Genomic DNA, 19,992 nt, shown 5'->3' with positions numbered 1-19,992 from the left:
TAATTCTTTCAGAAAACCTAAAGGTTCCTACTTTTTTCTGCCACTTTTGTAGACTAGAAAACATACGAAGACTGATAGCATAACTTGTTCAAGACTAATATCACTTTTGCTGGCAAAGGAATGAGTAGAATCAAGTTGTATTTCTGGTATTTTAAATGAAAGAATGGATGAACCTCCTTCTGTCTTTTTAATAGTTTCTAAAAATTCAAATCTTTCTACACAAAATGAATGAACAATTCAAAACTAATTCATTAAATAAATGCTGCCCACAAAGTCCCTATTTTCAACAAAGTGTCCTTTCACCAAGCTCTGCATGCTATGTGACATATCTAATGAACTATTGAATAGTTGAGTGCCTGTTTACAACTCATACATACAGCTAATTTGTTTTAATAGTTGTGAATGATCATTTTCATCATCAACAACAACAACAAAATCAAACCATCTGTCAAAAGGACGTGATTAAGCACTGTGGACTGAGCCCAGCATACACGTAGGGGGATGCTAGAAAAGCAGTTACTGAAAGAGGACAACAAACTCATCTCTCCTGCTGATATGACTGACCTCCCTCCTTTCAGTTATGCTACTTTGATCAGGTCAAGGTACTGCATAATACCCTTGCCTGTTCAAATCAAGCACTCAATATCACTATCCTTCTTGAAAAAACAGATATTTATCCAATTTTTTCACAATTTTGCTTTTCAACAATACTAACAACTTGGATTATTGAATAATGAATATCCTTTATGTTCTTACATATTCTTGTGTTTTACAATACTAGCAGATGATTTTGAAGCAATTTATTATTTCTAAACTAAAAAAATAAAGGTAATGCATTATATCTAGTTTTTCCTCGTTTTTATGTGTTCAGTAGAGATGATTAGGAGAATGTATGTCTGAGCACAGGTTCAAATTTGTGAAAATTTTAAATTTGTTGGAAACAAGAATTCAAAGGAGAACTATACTAAGCCTCTGTAAAAGCTAAAGAAACAAAATAATGTTTGGTCATGCCACTTAGAAAAGTGACAACATCAACACTGATTACATTGCTGTTTCCAGCATCTGGTCATGCTGGTTTTCTGCTGTTGTTCTGAAAATTTAAAACAATAACACGTTTTTTCTTAGTCCTCAGAAGTACATTTATCTTTAATCTGAGATCAGTATCTATTGCTAATAAATGTTGCTTGTCACATTTCATTAAAGTACAATTTGAGAATATAGCTTCTATTCACTTTACTTATTTTTGATTAATTTTATTGATACATTTTAGGTATAGAAAATGCTCACATTCGTCATAGGCAGTTTGTACCTGGACATGATATATCTTCTTTTTTTCTCATTTCCTCACCTCCCCCCTGCCTTCAACCCTCTTCTCATCCTTATTTATTATTAGAGACCCTTTGCATGAGGTCAGGTATCAGGGACTCCTGCAGTGTGTCCCCAATGTCTTGCCTGAGGTTACAGTGTACAGTAGGAAGAAAGAAGAAGAGACACAATAGAAGTACAGGGATCTGGGGTAGACAGTTGTTCTATGGAAACAAAAGGCCATGAGCTACTCAGAAACTTGGTATTTATTCATTGAGGAAAATGATGAGGAGATTGCAGCTGTCTATAATAGATAAGTGGTGAAGCTGGCAAAGCTCTACCAGAGGGAACAAAGCATTCTTCCTGAAGGGACAGTCAGATTTCAGTTGTGGGTAACAAATAACCTGCTTTGTAGTCAAATTGGGAAGGAATTTCTTCTAGATCCATGCGGGCCTTAGCCGAGACATTAACTCATCTCTTAGTCCTATGGTATCACAGCTTGCCTATCTGAGCTCAGCCACAGCCATTGATAATAAGCTATGTTAATATATTATCAACAGCCTTGCTTTAAAGAAAATACATATACACCCTTGGTCAGACTCACTAATTAAACTTAAAGACAATTTAAGGATATCACCTCTATATGCCTTGTGGTGCTCACAAGTAAACAATATCACACCTGAGTCTGAGGGAGGACGTCATAGAAGCCCTCCACAATTTACAAAAGCTTTGTTTCTATTTTTTCTTTTCTTCTTTTTCTTGTCCTTACCTTGCCACCCTGTATCCCTTCTTTTTTGCATATTTTCTTCCTATTTCACAATAACTGTCATATGTTTTGAGCCTTGTTTACACTTTTGTTTTCTTACACCACAGAAATAGTATAGAACTTAAATGTGTGTGCCTCAGATATTTCACTCAAGAGAATTGTCTCATGGCTCATCTATTTACCTATGAATGTTCCAAGTTTTCCTTCTTTGTGGTTGATTATTGCTCCAGTAAATTATACTGGTGAATTCTCACATCAGTAGAAGTGAGGGAGCTCAAATAAACAATATAATATTGAACCTTGAACTTCTCAGAATAGAAGAAGTCAAATCCAAAGTTCATACAATGGATCAAATTATAAAGATCATAGCAAATTTAATGGAATTGAGGTCAAAAAATTAGTACAAAGAATCATGAGTTGGTTCTTTGAAAAATTAAAAATAAATTTTTAAGCTCCTAGTGAACCTTATCAGAAAAGAAAGAAAAACACTCTAATAGATGCAATTAAGGATGAAATTACAACAGATTCTGCAGAAAATCCAAAAGATCAACATGTATTAGAGGACCTGCACTCAAATATGAGGGAAAATTTAGAAGACATGGATGGATTTCTAGAGCCATATGAATTGCCAAAGCTGATTCAAGAAGATATACAAAATTGAAATAGCCTAATAGCAGTCAATGAAATAGAAGCTGTAATAAAGATCTAGCAACCAAATAGCCCAGATCCTGGTGGCTTGACTGTTAAATTTGACTAGAAATTTAGAGCTCTAAAGCCACTACTTCTCGAAATCTTTAATAAAATTCAAATGGAATGAATTCTCCCAAATTCATTCCTAGAAGCAAGTACTACCCAGATAACAAAACCATAGAAGAATCTGACCAACAAAGGAGCTGTAGGCCAAATTCTCTCATAAAAATTTTCAATAAGATACTGACAGACAGAAAAAGAAATATGAAAAGATTGTATTTGTAATGTCTCCTTTCCATTTGTACAATATTGTTTACATTGATGTCATTTATCCATATATTATATTCACAAGTACTTTAGTACTATTTTATTTTCAACACTTTTACCACTTAGATCAGTTGAGAGAAGAAAATATGGTTTTACCTTTATTTCTTTCTTCTCTAACACTTTTCTGTGCCCTCTACAGACCACATTTTTCTGACCACTATACATTTTCTTCTCTGTATAAAGAAATTCTAAAATTTCCTGCAAAATAGACATTTTGAGAAAACTTTAAAATACATATTTGCTGAAAAATCTTTACCTACTCTTTAATTTTGGAAGATAATTCTGCTCCATACAGACTAGTTCTTCTCTTCTAGGTTTCTTTTTTTTCAACAATTAAACTACCATTCCATTCTGTACTTATTTGCTGATTTCAGAAGACAAGACCCATTTAACTTTTGTCCTACTTTCTTGATCTTTTAACTTTATCTTTCCCACCTTATTTTAAGATTTTTCTTTCACTGTAATTTTTTTTTTGTGTGTGTGTGTGGAACCAGGGATTGAACTCAGGCCCTTGTGCTTGCCAGGGAAGCACTTATTCCACTGAGCCATCTCCCCGGCCCCTCATTGTAATTTTTGAACTTTACATATGAAGAGCCCAGGAATGGGTACATCATAAAGGTTTGCCTTTGTTGATCAGCATTAGGATTGCTTTAACTTTAACCTATTATAAATAATTGTCCACAATATTCACTTAAAATATAAATTAATCTATTGGCACAAATAAGTATTTACTTGTCTTATTTAAATATCCCTTTTGATAACTCCAGATCTAATTACAAGAATATGTTTACTTCCTAATAAATTTTAACTACTTATCAATTATATATTAATTTACAATTAAATAATTACATTAATGTATGAGAATTTCTGTTAAATTGTATGTGTCAATGTTCATATTGTTACGTTGAATTTTGGACGTTAATCCATATTCACTACTTTGAAACAGCATGTATAATAAAATTCCTAATATTAAAAAATTAGGACCTCCAAATAGCTCGGAGGATTAAAACACCTGTAAGCAGGTACCAGGGGCTGGGAGTTCAATGTCTGGGCCTGCATGCTGGCCCCACCCCAAGCATGCACTGAGACGGTGACGGAGACTGGCCGTGGTGATGCACCCTTATAATCCCAGCATTTGGGAGGCTGTAAACAGGAGGATCACTACGAGTCTGCTCTAGTAGTGAGACCCTGAATACCCTGTAGAACTTTCCCTAAAATACAGAAAAAATAAATAAACAAATAAATAAATAAATAAATAACTACAGCCAAAATTCCAAGGAGTTGTCTTTTTAAAAGAAAACCAATTTTTTCAAGAGATAAATCACATATACTAAAATTAAAATCTGGAAATACATATCTCAATGATTTTAGTATGTTGAGAGAGTTGTATATCCATTACCATTTTCCGTTGAATATTATCTTGCATATGAAAGACATTTGTAGGGGCTGGGGAAATAGCTTGTCACTCTAAGCACTTGCCTGGCAAGCACAAAGACCCATGTTTGATCCCCAGTACTGCATGCCCTGGCAACCCCGGGCTTTCGGTGTCAGCCACCAAAACTAGGAATGGTAGTGCACACCTGTAATCCCAGCACTGAGAAGGCTGAAATGGGAGGATCAACAAAAGTCTGAGCTGCATAGAAAGACCCTGTGCCAAACAAATAAAAAGATTTTTTGAAAAATATATGTCTAGCCTTTAATGGGGAGTTTGCATTCTTCCTAATTTTCTCCTCTCCCAGACTTCAGCCAGGAAACTATTGACCTATGAATATTGTTGAAGATTTTTCAGACACTGAATATTTTACAAAGATGCAATTGTACATAGTATGGTTTATTTGTCATATTCCATAATGTAGTGTAGTATTCTCAATTTCTTTGCATAACAGAGTATGTCAGTATAATATTTTTATTGTACTACTATCTCTTCTATGTATTGTTTCATTTATCCATTAGTCAATTTGTCAACAACAGATGGTGTATACTTGCAGCTACTACGAATAAGGCAAATGTGAACATTCATATTCAAATTTTTGTGTATGCATATGCATTTTTTAAATGTCTTCATTTTTAAAAATTCCCTTGAATCAATGACTTAAATGCTATTGAATTTTTGTTAACATTATTTATAGCTAAAAAAGTCACATTGCATGCATTTACAGACTGTGATATTTTACTACATGATATGAATACATACTTTTGTTTCTCAGAGTATATATCAAAGAGTAGAATTTCCCCAGAGTTGGAAGAAATTTCAGATTGTTTTTCCTAATGTCCACATCCGTTCACACTCACATCATCAGTGTATGAAATCTTATGTCTTTATACTTTTCCACCACTACTCAATATTATCTTTTTTTAATGTAGTCATCATATTGACTGTTCAGAGTGTCACACTGTTGCATTTATTTAGTTTTACTTCTTCTAATGGGGTTCAACATAGCTGATGTGTTCATTGGTTCTTATTTCTCTTGCTAATGCCTACCAAGACACTTTACTCATTCATTAGGAGTTTCGTTATATTTTTGTGATGAAAATTATATATTCTATATAAAAGTCCTTTATGAAACACACAGGGTTGCAAATATTCTCCCTCACTCTGGAAGTAACTTGTCTTGATAATGTGATCTGAGTAACAAAATGAAGTCCAGTTTAAATATTATTCCTTAGTCAGAGCAGATTTTTGTTCAATCTAATGAAAGCTTTGCCTAATGGAAAGGTCAGAAAAATTTGCCTCTCCACTTCCTTCCGAGAGTTATATTCTTGGCATTTATATTTGCATATTTCATGTGAGTATTTTTGTAGCTTTTAATAATGTGTCCAAATTTATTATTGACATACAAGCATCCGATTGTTTTACCTGTGATTGTTTCTGAATTCAATTTTATCATATTGACATATTATGTCAATAAAACTGTCTTGATTTTAATAGTTGTACAATGTGTATTGAAATCAGGTAATGTAAGTTCTCCAGTTTTTGTCTTCATAAAGTTAGATTATCCATTCTTAGTCATTTGACCTTCTCACGTTGCTTTTAGAATTTATATATCCCTCATGGTACTAAGCATCTTTATTTGCTGGTACATTTTTTGAGTTCCTTTCATATTCTGGCTATTAAACATTTTTTATTTTTTTGGTATTTTAGGGAAGGGTCTAGAGGGTGGTCAGGGTCTCACTGCTAGATCAGACTCAGAGTGATCTGCATGTTTACAGCCTCCCAAGTGCTGGGATTATAGGCGCACACCATCATGCCCAGTCTTGATCACCATCTCAGCAAGGCCCAGGGGCAGGGAAAACATGGCAGGCCTGGGGATTGAGCCCTTGGCCTCTGCGCCTGCTTGCATGTGTTTTAATCTGCTGAGCTATTTGATTGGCTGTTAAACTCTTATCAGGTGAAAATACTGTAAATATCTTCCCATCCTATAGGTTATTAGTTCACTCTATTTATTATTTCCTTTGCTATGCAGAAGCATTTGTTTTGTTGTATTTTGTATTTGGTACAGAGTCTCACTATGCAGCTTGGATTCGTAACGTTTGTTCTGTTTCAGCCTCCCAAGCACTGGGATTACAGACATGCATCACCACAGCCATCTGGGTGGCTGGTTCAGCATGCCCAGTGGCAAGGCCCACAAAGCGTGTGGTGTCAGGGGACTGAACCCAGGTCCCTGTGCTTGCCTAAACAGGTGATTAGTCCACTGAGCTATCTCATCAACTGTGATACCTTGTTTTTGCAGCTGTTGTGAATGAAATTATTTTCCTCAGCATTTTCATTTTTTGTGGAAAAGCAATTCAACTTGAAAATAGACAAAAGATCTTACTAGTCAAATTTTGAAGAAATACTAGTGACAAGTAAATATATGAAAACAATTCCATATCATTAGTCATCAGGGAAATGTCAGGCTATGAGATGCCATCTCAACACACATTAGTTAACAAATGCTGGTAAGGATGTGGAGAAAAGGAAATCTCATAGACTGTTGACAGGAATGTAAATTATAGAAAATTATAGATAACAATATGGAGTCCCTTCAGGCACTAAAATAAGTCATAGTAAGATCCACCCCTTCCACTGCTAGGTATAGATCTTAAGGAAATGAAACGAGTGTAGTAAAGAGAGTTTTGAATGCTCATTTTTATTGCCACATCATTCACAATAGCTTCGATATGGTGCATGAGCATGGATTAAAACTCTTGAAGATGCAAACAATGGAACATTTTTCAACCATAAATAAGAACAAATGTCTGCAATTGCATAATGATGGAACAATAGATTTATATTAAATAAAGTAAGCCAGACACAGGTAGATGAATGTGGTATATTTTTTATCATATGTGAAAACTTTGAAGTATCAACCTGAATGTGCAATGATATCTAATAGGGGTTGAAAAGAGTGTAAAAGTGGGGTGAATAAACGAAGGTTGTATTTCATTAGTGTATACTAACGTATATTATTGAGTGAATCACACTAAACCCCTTTAATATATACAGTAGTAGACATTAATTTAAACAATTAAAATATAATAGGATAAAATGAGGTCTAGAAAAGAAAACTGGAAGGACAAAAGAGATAAGTCATCTTATAACATAAACATAGTTTAGCAGGAAAAGTAAAATCTTTAGTTGTAGCTGTTCACATATGAAATCAGTCCTTTCCTAGTGCCGCCACAACAAGAACAAATTTTGAGTTTCAGAAAAAGGAGGTACCCAGTGCAAATTGGAATTGCAAAATGTAATTTCAACATGCTAGAGCAGACACATAATTATTTGTTTAAGAGATTTTTAGAAGTGATAAAATTTGGTTAGAATCCAAATTCAACCTGAATTTCAATCTACTTTGAAACAGAAATAGATCTGATTCTTGGAGAAAAAGAAGCTCCACTATATACCACATATTCAGCATACACTGCCCACCCATCTGATGGAAGGATATTTATAAACTGCATATAAAATACATAAATGTATGTATAGTATTACATTTAAATATTAATAATTCAGGGTTTAAATTCCAGAAGAGAAGGGACAATTTACCTCTGATGAGATAGAACACGATACCCATAGTGCATACTCAAACAATCTGTACAGTGGGTTTCCGAACTCTTGGCACCAATATTAGAAGAATGCACAGAGAGGTACCTGCATGGATACAGGGAAGTGGCTTTTTTCTCATGTACTATACAAACAGAATCAAATGTATTTTATGGTATTGACTATTCCCATATAAACTTTTCTACCAGCTTTAATTTCCAGAGAGACTAATTGTTTTATTCACATATCTAAAGCGGATGCCTCCTTTGCTTTTATTTTTACAGAAAATTTCTTTTGTCAGCAGATGTGTTTGTGTACTAACAAACTTATGATGTAAATCAGCTATTTTCTTGCAGAAATAAGTGTACTCACTTTAACATTATTTATAGAACAATGTCATATCAATTGTTTTTCCCTAGAGAGATAATATTTTTAACTTAGTTGAAAGAAGGAAAATATCACAGTAAGCATGTTTATTTAAAAACAACATACAGATCTCACAATCAAATAAAGCTTCATACATTTTATTTGAAATCTTTAATCACTCCTATAAGTAATTTGAGTCCGCTTTTCCCTTTTATTGAAGATGCATAATTGTGCTTAAGTATTTTCAGTGCACTTACACTTTTACTGTTACTGCTAGAAATAATGAAGATGGAATCTGGTCTCGGTGGCTCTGCTTTATTTGGTGATGTCTGCAGATTTGCTTTACATGCAGTATGTGAAAGAGCACATTAAAATAACATTCACCGTACCATTCTGCACTTAGCCCGCATGGTCTGTTAGACTGTGAGATCATCAAGGGCAAGAACCATAGCTTTTTAATTAGTACTTTCTGCCTTTTAGCATGGTGCTTTTCACAGCATGTAACCCATGAATGATTACTGAATCACTGAACGAATGATGACTAGAAGATCAATCCCACTGTGTGATGTATATCACTGGAGTTTCTCCTCTGAGATGGGAAGTCATCCTTTAGCTGAAACGTGCACAGGGTTTGTACTTTTATTCAAGACTCATTCAGTCTTTAGGTTCTAATAGTTTTCTATCATTCCCCTTTGTTAAAACTCTTCACAGAAGTTTTGGTCTTCGGTATGATAGCATTCTTAGTAATTTCAATTACAGTCACATAAATTTTAAAAATCAACCCAGTGTCTGTATGAGGGAAAGGTGCACCACACTACACAACCATGGAAAAGAGTTAACAAACAGTGAGTTTTCTAGATAAAAATGAAAGTCAAAACAGGATGTTTTGGAACTGATAAGGTCAGTGAAATCCCCTCAGGATTTATCCTGAGATCCTGTACCTCAGATTGTAGATCCTTTGTCAGTGTCAGCCATGTGGATGAGTCACGGCCACTGCTTGGCCAATGTGCTCTCTGTGAAAGCCTGAGAGAATGTTTTCTCTCCCTGTAACTCTCCTTAGGCACACTCTACATCATTGATCACTTTCCTCTTTGGCCCCATAATCTCCTTGATCAGAAAATTTGGGACACTGCTGAGTTACATGATGTTACAGTACAAGTTCTCATATGTCCTGAGGTACAAGAAATAAAGCCATGTTATGTTGAACTGTAGGGTACTCAGGTCAACAACTTGTGACATTGCCAGTCAAGTCAAAGACCCAGTACTATTATGGACTAATGGACTATTTTGGAATATTTTGCTGAGTTCACATACCTATAATATTTAAACAATGGAACTAAACAAGGAAAGAAGATATAGATGAATGACCATTTTGTATCTGTGTATTCAAAATTGTTAGGATAGATATATAGCTACATTCTCTTAACTCAAGGAATAGATGGATTTGTTCTAATTGTGTTTGTTAATAGGATATCATATCTGCATCTTGTACAACAAATAACCACTAGGAAGGCAGTATGAAATGTGTTAATTATTGGAACTGTCCTACCAATTTTATTTGAAACAGTCTCATTGCTATTTATTTCTCAATAAAATTATGGAAAAAAACAGGATGTCAAAGAAGTGGTTCTTATTATTAATTTGTACAGTCTCCGCAAGTATCCACTGTCTCTGATAAAATTATATCTTGTTCCTTTTCATGGCAGTATGGGCTTGCAATACCAATTGGGAACATGTGCAATTGAGAAATACAAATTAAAATAATAAGATAGCACTGTCCACCTAACATAATGGGTAAAGTCTAAGACACTGACAATATCACATGCTAACAAAGACATTGAACAGGAATAATTTTCATCCACTGAAGATGGCAATGCCAAAAGGTGCTGTCACTTAGAAGTAAGGTTGACAGTTTCTTATAAAAATAAATATAATCTTAACATATCAATGTCCTTTTTGAAATTTTCCCAGAGGCATTGAAAATGTGTACCTGAACAAAAATCTGCACAAAGATGTTTCATTCGTTTATTTTTTCTGTGCAATTGATACAATGTCTCACCACATAGTTTGGACTCATAGTGATTACCATGTTTTCAACCTCACTAGTGCTGGGATTGCAGACAAGCCACCATGCCTGGTCTCAATGGTCAGCTTAGCCTGTCTGGGTCAGGGCTAGCATAGATCCCCTTGCCCTGCGTTTCCCTAAGCAGGCGCTTAGTCTGCTCAGCTATCTCACCAGCCCATGTGCAAGGATGTTTAAATGAGCTTTATCCATAATTAGCAAAGTGTGGAGGCAGCCAAGATTTCCATCAGTAATTTAATACATAATATATACCCAGGGAATTAAATATTATGTCTTGTTAAAAATTTAATGCTAAAGCCATTTTAAAACATGGAGGAGACATAAGACTTTATTATTAAGTGAGAGATACTAATCTGAAAAGACTGCATAAAATATGTTTCCAATTATGTTACAATCTGGGAAAGTCAAAAGTGTGGAGAAGTGAAGGAATTAGTCCATGATTGGCGAGGTTTAGGAGTTGGGAAAGATGCAGGAGAGGGTACATGCTGCAATGCACTTACCAGAGCACAAAATTTACGAGTGAAATTTGCTGTAAACTATGTTCATATAATAAAAATGTTTCATTGGATGATGAATGGTTGTATTTTTTATAATGAAAATAACAACTGACATGCTATATGTAAAAAGTTGTTGCTTATATCATGTCCAAAATACTTTATCTTAGACTAAATTTCTGAAAGATAAAGACTCTGGAAAAATATTAGATGCAACTATTTGAAAAGAGAAGAGAAATGAAAACAGTGAAAACATAATGTGCTTCAACTGGAAAAAGAAGGGAACCACATTGGATGACCTACAGTTTGTTAATTTATCTCTCAGAGAATTTTCCAGGCTGTATGACACTGAAAATTGGGAGGGTGGAATTCATCTAGAAATTATCTGAATAATTCCTCTGATATGTCAGAGGAGAGACTGAGGAGTTCACCAAAACAGTAGGGCATTGAGATGGAATGCTTAGAGAAAGTGGATACATAGAGGATGTTCTGATGTCTTCATCACATCCCCCAAATTATTGGCCTTTACTCACCAATATCATTCAATTATACAGCTGTAACTAAATAGTTGTATTTTTGAACTATAATTTGTTACTGACTTTTCTTCACCTTTTTTATTATTTTCTAAAATATATGGACCTAGTAAAAATTTTATTTTGATAAAATAAAAAATCTCGGTTTTAAGGAGTCTCCAAACAGAATTCCATAACGGTTGCATCAGTCTACATTCCCACCAGCAGTGGAGAAGGGCTCCTTTTCACCCACAGCCTCTCCAACATTTGTTGTTGGTTGATTTCTTTATGATAGTCATTCTTTCTGGGGTGAGATGGTATCTCACTGTTGTTTTAATTTGCATTTCAGGGATGGCCAGTGATGTGGAGCATTTTTTCACATATTTATTCGCTTCTCTAATTTCATCATCTGACTAGTGTGTGTTCATCTCAGCTGCCCATTTCTGGATTGGGTCTTTAAATTTTGGAGCCCTAATCTTTTTTAATTCTTTACAAATTATAGAGAATAGACCTTTGTCTGAATGCTGTCCTACTATAATGCTTTATATGGTTAGCTATCTGAATTTCTGTGTAAAAATATGTAATTGTTTATTCTCATTTTTTAAATTACTTTTTTCTTTTTCTTCTTCACATTCTGTAGATATTTAAAGTTTAACATATCAATACTTAATGGAAAATACCTATTCCATATTATGTTTAAGATGTTTGATATTCAGACAGATAGTGAGGTTAAGCTCAACTACCTATGTTATAGGGTAATACTATCATAAGGCTTCTGTTCTGTAGAGTTAACAACTTAAATTTGAAGACAAAAAATTAGAGTAAAAGAAGGACTGCAAGGACAACCAATTAGCCTTTCAAGGTCAGTGAACACTCAGGACATAGGAAAACCTGTACTGTAACATCATGTAACTCAGTAGTGGTTTTCTAATCAAAGAGATAATGGGGGCCACAGAAGCAAGTGCTTGATGATGTAGAGTGTGCCTAAGGAGAGTCACATGGAGAAAATATTCTCTCAGGCTTTCACAGAGAGCAAATTGGTCATGCAATGGCTGTGACTCATCCAGATGACTGACACTGACAAAGGGTCTACAAAGTGTGGTACAGGGTTTCAGGATAAATCCTGAGAGGACTTGACTGACCTTATCAGATATGAAAGTTATTTCTTGTCATATAGGTCTTGCTTTATCTTGGTCTTAACCATCCAGCAGAAAAGTGTAAAATTGAATTATAAAAAGTAAAGCCATATTAATATGGTGAGCTATAGAAGGCTAAAGTCAACAACTTCTGACATGGCCAGTCCTGTTTAAAGCCCACTACTATTATGGACTACTGGACTATATTGGATTATTTTTCTGAATTCATACACCTACAATATTTAAATGGCAATTGAATACCCATCTCTGACAAAACTAAACAAAATAAGGGATACAAATGAATGACCACTTTGTATCTGTATATACGAAATAGTTAGAATAGATATATAGCTACTTTCTGTTAATTCAATGAGAAGGAAGATTTGTACTAATAGTGTTTGGACAGAATACCATGTCCACATCGTGTATTATGAATAGCCACTATAAAGACAACAATATATAATGTATTAATTATTGAAACTGTCCTATTAATTGGTTTTGAAACTGAAAAAATAATACCAGCATTAAGTATTTTTGATTCTACTGAATAAAAAGTCTTGTTAAACTATGATTCTTCAATAGTTTAGCAGCCAATTCTGTTGAATAAGGATGCATGTTGCACTCCTGGCAATATTAATTTTTATGAAATGTTTGAACAAGCCTTTTCTTTTCTTCTAAGAACCAAGTGAAAACCTTCCCAGATATGATTTTAATTTAAATTACAATCTTATCACATATAAGGTATGCTATTAGTCCATATTGTTTATGTGCACTCTTTATGCGAAAACCTGAACTTGAGATCCCATCAAATGAGGAAGATAAAAAGATGTACTTTTATTGTTCAGTTATTAAAAATGATAAACCTGAGGCTTTTATAAGCAAATGAAGACCATACTCACAAGTAACATAAATCACACTCACATATGTAAACATGACATAGTCTCCCTAGTATAAGAAAGTGAAACAGTAAATACAATCTGAAATGTACAATGGATACTGTGAAAGGGAAAGAAACTGCTCAAGGGGAAAGAATATCTCAAATGATGGAAAGGAAAAAAGAAAGAAACAAGAGAGGGAAAATATATATGTATATCCATGGGACAGCTGGGCTAATTGTACTGCTGTTTTCTACCTATTGAAAAGAATAGGTAAAGCTTAACATTTTTCTTCTTATTAATTTTTGACCAATTTTGCATGCCTATATTTGATAACATGAAGAACTGATTTGAAGACAATATTCAATATAAAAGCCATCATTGAATGTTTATTTTTAGTGAAATTCTGTAAAATTTCCAATATTTATACTTTTCTTCTCTTTAAAAAAAGAAAAATATGCATTTGAAATGAGATAATGTCTAAGTTACATGGTTATGATGAACATTAAATGAAATATATGAACCACAAAAGACACTATATGCTATGTGTGATAGTTAACTGTTAATTTCACTTGAATAAGAGACTCCTGTAGAGCTGATTGGCTCTTCCAACACTTTACTCATCAGTAGATTAGCCCACTGAGAATCATGATTGTTGTTCATGAGTGGGCTCAGGCTTGGAGGTATGTCCTTGAAGCTAGTTCTCTCACTGTTAGTCTTCCTTGTGATCTGCCCCCAGTGTACTACGAGCTGAGTGGCTTTAGTGCTTCCTTGTGATCTGCCCCCAGTGTACTATGGGCTGAGTGCTGCAGTTTCTTCCTTGTAGCCAACTATCACGGAGTGAAACCTTTGAGACTGTGAGTCAGATTAAGCCCTTCCTCCTTAAAACTAGAGATGTTGGGCACTTTGTCTCAGCAGTAAGAAATGTGACTGATACATCATGAATCAAGTTCTCTTAAGTTTTGACTCACCACTCAGTACTAAGCAAATATTAGTTCATAACTAATTAATAAAATATGTCCAATAATTTTTCAGGTTTACAGGCTCATAGAATGCCAAGATACCTTGTTAAGTATTATATAGGTGATTGTCTGAGACTGATTTTGGAAGAAACATCAGACTAAGTGAACTGAGCTACTTTCTCCATTAAGTGGACATTATCTAATTTACTGAACCCTTGAAGGTAATGAGAAGCTAGAGGAGGGAAGGACATACTCATTCTTTTTTTTTTGTCCACTCTTCTCTTTGATGTTCCTTTTTCCTCAGTCTTCAGACTCTTATTGGAATCTGGATCATTAATTTCCTCCCTTCAAGGTCTTTGAACTATGCCATTCCCCTGCCTGAGTCCCCACCTTGCAGACTTCTCAGCTGCATTCAATATAGTATTTCAAATTAAGTCTCTTCCCTCTCAACCCCGTATCTAGTTCCTTCATGGAAGAAAGTTAGGAGTTAAACAGATTTAAAGAAATAATAGAACTATAAGTATATATAACTTTAAAAATCTATATAAAGTTACACCTATTATTTGTACAAAAGCAACATAAATATTTTTTAGAAGAGTATCTGATTGTTGTGAGGCTTTATCTATGAATTTTAATTAAGGTACTAGAAAATCACAAACCATCTAGAAAAACATTTTCCATAACTCAGAGTGTGCTCATTTTCTATGGCTTGTTAAGAAAAGTCAATTAATTTATCTAAATGTACCAACGTTTTAGATCTAATCTGCCTGAAAATGAGAAAACAGCAGTAGAATACCTAGCTGGAAAAATCAGTATTACATCTTCAATTCTTTCTGTGTCCCTTGATGTTTATTTGTTATGGATATTTATTCCTTTTTCAGTGAGAATAACCAAGTAGCCTTGTTCTTCAGAAAGTGATTGGTGAGCAAGAGTTTACTGCCTTATCCTTTACTGAACAAAAATGTTTCCCCTTTTGAAACACATTAATGTAAAGATCAATATAAGACTTAAATCGGTTGACCCTCCAGCATCATCAATTGAGTTTATGAAGGAGTTCTCAGTTCCTTATGAGATGAATAGTAACCAAAATAACACAAGTCCAATTACAGTCCATTGAGTAAAGGTTTCTCACTTATCACTAGATTAAGAGTCTGATTAGGCCCACTCCATGATGCCATATGGAAACAAATGAGGATTTTCAACTGCATTTAGCCAACCTTAGGTGAAGGCCATGATGCAGAATAAAAATTCAACACTTCAACAGTGCAATAAGAGACAAATATTTATATTGGCAGGATTTAATGATAGGTTCTCAAATTTAGCCAATCCTTGAGATACTGTTTAGTCTAAGTACACGGTATTTGTGTCTGCCCTGAGATGTATCAGCCAAATAGACATGTTATTCATGTTCATGAACCTTATGTTTTTCCTATTCTGTTAGGCAATAATCTTTGCTTAATTATTTCTTGTGTTTACCATTTATTTTACTAGATTATATTGCTCGATTATGTATCTGGCAATTTGGCATCTAGAAACAAATAAATTATTACACTCAACATTTATTATTACACTCAACATAATGAATGTAAACTTTACATTTTTATTGTTCCGTTTCTGTTTTGCTTCAGCCATTCAATTCCATTGTACACCTTTACCAACTGGCATATAAATTATACAAAGCAATCTTGACAATGACTTTGTCTTACTTGAAAAACAACTTACTGTTATATTATTAATCTCCTATATGACCTACCATTGCTCTCTCAAAAATGTTGACAATAGACTGACAAATAGGTTTTAACTGTTAAGTGATTACTAACTTACACCTTTTATTTTAGGGTGATGCAAAAAAAAAATACCCAAGGCAAAATTTTACTTACACATAGGATGCCTTGTGATAGTACAAAACCATGTTGAGTTCTGAGGAATTTCCAGTGTTGTCTATGTCTATCTGGTCATTTTTTCATTGCTTTTACTAATTTTTCAGTTCTATGATAGTTTCCTGACTCATTTCTAGAATTTTATTGTCAATTAATTTATTATAGAGCCTGTATCTTTAAAATTGTCTCGAGCTTAACATTTCATTATCCATTTTCAATATTACTACTGTTTACATTTTATTATTGTCCCTCAAAAAGTGACTTCTCTTGGATGAAATCTCTGTTTAAATTATTCAGTACAATTTTAACAAGAAGACCTGAATCAAATTGTCTAGCTAATGTTTTAAAATATTCTTTAAAAATATTGTCATTTCTTGACATTCATTGCTTTCAAAATTTAAATTTTATGGTGTAGCACAACTTCCAGTATATCTGCGCTTTGACCATTTAGCTTATATTTTCTAACAAATACTGTGACTACACTCATTCTTTTGCACCTGCTTTTCTTGTTGTGACCTGTTCTTCCTTTTTTTTTTCTTTTTTGGTGGGAACTGGGAATTGAACTCAGACCCTTGTGCTTACCAGGGAAGCGCTTATTCTATTGAACCATCTCCCCGGCTCCATGGCCTGTTCTTTATTTGACATTCTGAAGGCATTCTTTGTTAAAGTGATACATCTGTGTCATTCCTGAAACCAGCACTATGTACCTCCTCATAATCCATATCATTGCTTAAGCTTAATATAAACAGACTATCTATAAATCTTTGTCCATAGTAAAAGTTCTAGTGTAACAGAAATACAACTATCAATTTTTCCATATCATCTCTGAAAATGATATATTTTTATTTAAGTTTGATATTTCCACAGCATGCTTAAGTGAATATTTTAGGAAAGTCTGTAGAATTTATTTGTTTTATAATGCCAGTACTTCTCATTCCAAGTTTAGAGGAAAACACATATATATTATAAATACATGTTATAAATACATATGTAACTCTTTCATTACAGGGATGCTGGTTAAGTAGTGAATTTACTGAATAGTTTCCAATTTTAAATAGAAGTCCTGAATTTATAGACCATTTTTCAGTAAATTTGAAAAGCATTAAAATGTTTTAGTTTTTGTAAAGACAGTTTTGTCTGTACCATAAAGAACAAAATCCAAAGAAACTTGTTAAGGATTAAAATGGAATATGTGTATGTATTAATTCCTCATCATGAAAGGATTTAATATGTATAAAAAACATAGACTAATACAAAATTTTAAAATAACAAATTTAAGAAAATTGCTTAAGCATATGTGTTCAATTTATTTCACTTGAAATTATGGTCACAGGGTTGATCCACTTCCCTAATGATGTCTCAATTTTATCTTCACATATGCCAGAGTAGTGAAATACCCAATGGGCAAATAAAGACCAAAACGAAGGGCAGATATCGGGAAGTAGGAAGGGAATGTTCAAATGGGAAGGGGAACGAGAAGGGCAGGGGGGAGGGAAGAAAGAAGAAAGCAGATGGAGTACATCATAGAGAATGAAAGGAAAACAGTAGAAACAGTACTGTAAATGGGGAGGGGAGGAAGGATTGAAGGGAAGGAAAAGGAGTGGATAAAAATTAACATACATTATGTGCAGGTACAAATTTGCTATGATGAATGTGATCATTATGCATGTCAAAATTGTACCAATAAAGTTAGTTTAATTTTTTTTAAAAAAATAAGGTTGCTTAAATTGCTCTTAAGAGCTGGTGAGATCAAAAGACTGAAGTCCTAGCTTCAAAAGAGCTGATTTTCTATTTTAGTATCTCTCCCTTGCAAATTCAACCAGTATACTCTATAAAGGAAAGTCTCTCTAAAACGATTTGCTGTGTCTCTTATTCCCATAAGAATGCTTTGGGTCTTTACTAAGGTATAGATAGATTTGAGCTATTTGTAAAACTAAATCTTTTAAGATAAGGGCCACCAGAGTGCCACACCAAGTTTAACATTGTATGTCAAAGTGAAGGGTGAATCTGCAAGTTCTGTGAATTAAAATTGCCTCTCGGTGCCCAGTATTTGGCGAGAAGCTATGAAATAGTGAAGACTAATTTGTGTGGTGAGCTTAGCAGGAATAAAAATCGAATACATTATCACAATAGTGACACTGATTTTCAAGGTGTTGTTTAGAAGATTCTAAGTCTATACCAGTATATGCAGCAGCAGATGTTATTTCTTTAGACTTCAGTAATAAATGTAGTAATTATAAATCTATAAATAAATATTTCTCATTGGTAGAGCTGTACTTTGTTGAAGAGTCTGACTGTAAACTTCAGCAGAAGTACTGACTGCTAGTTCACAAGATCAGTAATTTCATTATGAATACTGAAAATGTTTATCAGATGTACATCAAAAGCAATATTTATAATACAAAAAATGATCCAAAATAGCAAATTGAACTTTACTGAAAAAGTCAAAATTTTAAATTATTTTGTTTGATATAAATTGTATTTCAAGAGCTTCCTTTGGAAATAAAAGCATTAAATCTATTAGGAGGCTGAATAGATTTCAATAGAAGCTCTTCAGTCTGCATCCCATTACTAAAGCATTTACCATAAATACTGCAGCTTTGTCCCTGTGTGCATGTAGTATTTCCTTATAAATGAAGATTTTGTCATTTAAATACATTTTATTTAATTTTGACAAATAGGTACTTAGAAAAATGAAACTAACTGGTACTAAAAAGAATAATTACACGTTTATCTATGCCATATAATGCTTAATGGATTTTGTTATCAATAGAAAAACAAGCAAATGCATATTGTCTTCTTACGAAATCACTAACATTTTATACTTTGTGATCCATAATAGACCCAAAAGTATAAGAACTTAGTTTTCTGAGACTAATTCCAGACAGCATGCAAGAGACAATTTTTAAAAATACACATTAAGTTATATAATGATTATTTAAATAACTATATTTATATTAAATTTTTACTTGGTATAGCAAATATATACATTGCCAACGCAAAACTTTTTACATGATATTGTCTGTATTAAAAAAGAAACCATAAAGTTTGTTTAAATATGACCCAATACAAAAGTCTTAAAATAGGTTCTATTTCCTTTTTTTTTTTTGACTTCACAAAGTTATTCTATTTGTTCATATTCTGAATCTTTAGATTCAATTAACTTATGCATTTTGTTTGTTTGTATTGTATCAGGGATCAGATTCAGGACCTGGTGCTTGCCAGGCAGCTGTTTGTGACAGTCAGCTACCTCCCCAGTCATTTTAAAAGTGGTTTTAAACTGTAATGGCTTTGATTTTCAGGTTACAGCTTCATTCTATACTCTTTATTATTTTTTTTCAAAATTTTATTGATAAACAGATAGCAATGAGACAATTTCAAATCAAATTGGAAGTACAGTTTCAACAAATAACACGCTGTATATACTCTTCTTAGTGGTTAATTGCTGTACAAGATGCGGACTTGAGATCCTATTTACAAACACCATTACAACAAATCATTCTATTCATTAAGAGAATGCAACTATATATCTATCCTAACCACTTTGAATACACAGATACAAAATGGACATTC

Source organism: Octodon degus, unplaced genomic scaffold, assembly GCF_000260255.1.
Source record: "Octodon degus isolate 3935 unplaced genomic scaffold, OctDeg1.0 scaffold00094, whole genome shotgun sequence".
NCBI lineage: Eukaryota > Metazoa > Chordata > Mammalia > Rodentia > Octodontidae > Octodon > Octodon degus.
The sequence above is the reverse complement of the archived record's forward strand: the minus strand, read 5'-3'. Positions refer to the sequence as shown.